This window comes from Carlito syrichta, unplaced genomic scaffold (genome assembly GCF_000164805.1).
Source record: "Carlito syrichta isolate Samal-C Ts95f unplaced genomic scaffold, Tarsius_syrichta-2.0.1 Scaffold153566, whole genome shotgun sequence".
In the NCBI taxonomy this organism is placed as follows: domain Eukaryota; kingdom Metazoa; phylum Chordata; class Mammalia; order Primates; family Tarsiidae; genus Carlito; species Carlito syrichta.
Window position 1 is genome coordinate 549913 of NW_007097662.1, and position 1838 is coordinate 551750.

The 1838-nt window shown below is 53.9% G+C and overlaps 1 protein-coding gene across 1 annotated transcript in view; it reads right to left on the minus strand.

Moving 5' to 3' along the window:
* Positions 1 to 1561, minus strand: part of BEAN1 (brain expressed associated with NEDD4 1) — an 11634-nt gene extending 10073 nt beyond the window's left edge. Inside the window, exon 1 of the mRNA XM_021708911.1 lies at positions 1304 to 1561. The gene's annotated coding sequence lies outside the window, so the exon portion shown is untranslated. The remainder of the gene's footprint in view (positions 1 to 1303) is intronic.
* Positions 1562 to 1838: the final 277 nt, after the last annotated feature.

A 1838-nucleotide genomic window follows, 5' to 3' on the forward strand; every position in this document is an offset into this window, starting at 1 on the left:
AGCTACTTGGAAGGCTGAGGCGGAAGGATCACCGAAGCCCAGCAGGTTGAGGCTGCGGTGACAGGAGGGGTCACTGCACTCCAGTCTGGGTGACAGAGAGTGAGACTCCAACTCAAAAACAAAACAAAACAAAACATTTCCTTTCTTTTCCCCAAGCTGTTCATGCCCCAGAGGGAGAAAGTTCCCCCAGGTCCTGTCCTGGCTCTGGATCCCAGGAGGCTCCCGTCACTTCATCCACAGTGTGAAGGGTGCCACCTGGAGTTTTGCAGCTCCATGGCCCTGCTTTCCTCTTTCCTATCTCATGGCAGGCTCCTGCAGAGAGAGGGGTCTGACTTTTTGACACTGAAAATTGCCTGAGAATTGAACGCAGTTGTGAGGTCCCTCCTGCTGCTTTTAGATAACTGGGCCTTTCCAGGAGTGAGACAGTCAGGTGGCTGCCATTCCATAAAAAGTTTAGGCATTCTGGCCAGAGGCACACTTCTGGGACTGGTTACCCAAGAATGAGTTGCCAGTTCTGTTTAAGGGCAATTCTAATAATTGGGATACCCTCAGATGAGTTCTATTTGCACTCTGCAGGCTGCCAGGGGATAGAGCTATTCACTCGTCCTTCCATCCATCCATCTGTCCATCCATCCTTCCATCCTCTTATTCATATACCCATCCCCCACCTATCCATGTGTCCATTCCTCTCATTCCTTCTATCTGTCTTCTCAGACATACCATTCAACCCACCCATCTAGCCATCCCTGTATTCCCCCATTCATTTACCTCTCCATTTAGCCATCCTTCTATCTGCCCATTTATCCATCCATCTCTTCACCCCTCCATCTCTCCATCCATCCACTGATCCTTCCAATCAGCCCCCCATATATCCATCTCCTGATTCTTATCCATTTATCCCCTCTTCCACCCATTTATTCTTCTCTCCATGCATCCACTCATCCACCCACCCATCTATCCATCTCTCCATCCATCCCTCCGTCCCTCCCTCCAGGCACTACCTGGACCAGCTCTTGGTACAGCCAGGACCAATGGCAGCAGGGCCTGGGGGTTGCTGACATACTCTCCCTCTGAGCTTCATCCTCACTCTGAGTTCCTATCTTGGAGGACAATGGGGCCCCTCATGTCACTGAGAACATTAAGGTGGGCTTCTGTGAGTTCTTCCTGATCACCCAAGACTTCTAGTATGCCTTCCCTGACCACTCTGCCCCACCCGTGGCAGAACTGCCACCTTCTTAATGCCTCCCAGGTTGAGCCTCCATCAGATGGGAGTCGCAGGGTCCCAGGGTGGGTGACAGCTCACCGTAGCTGTGCTCGTACTCTCGGTGTCGGCGCCTGCGGTGGTGATGGTGGTGGTGGTGGTGGCGGCGGTGGCGGTGGCGGTGCCGCTGGAGCCGGGCCTGCCTCTCCCTGCGGAGGCTGCCCACGATGATGGTGATGCAGGAGAGGATGATGACCACACCGATGACAGCACTCGCCACCAGCACGGGAGACACCAACAGATGGCTGTGCTCTGAGCTCTCTGAGAATGTGGGGTAGAAGTAGCTGGTGCGATTGTATCGTGCTACTGTGGACAGAGAGAGAGGACACTGAGCTGGGGCCCAGGCCTGCCACACACCTTCCTCCTCCACCCCTGCCACTCTGTGAACTCTTTTATCTTTAAATAAATGGAGGACAGTCTTGGGTCAGGCACATACATTCTATCCTGGCTGCTCCTGTGAGGGAGGAGGAGAGCAGCACCTTGCCCCACTGCCTGTAGGAGTCTTTGGTGGCAGGGGCTGACCACCTCTGCTCCAGGAGCTCAGCTAACACACAGATAGGAAAAGGAAAACTCAGAC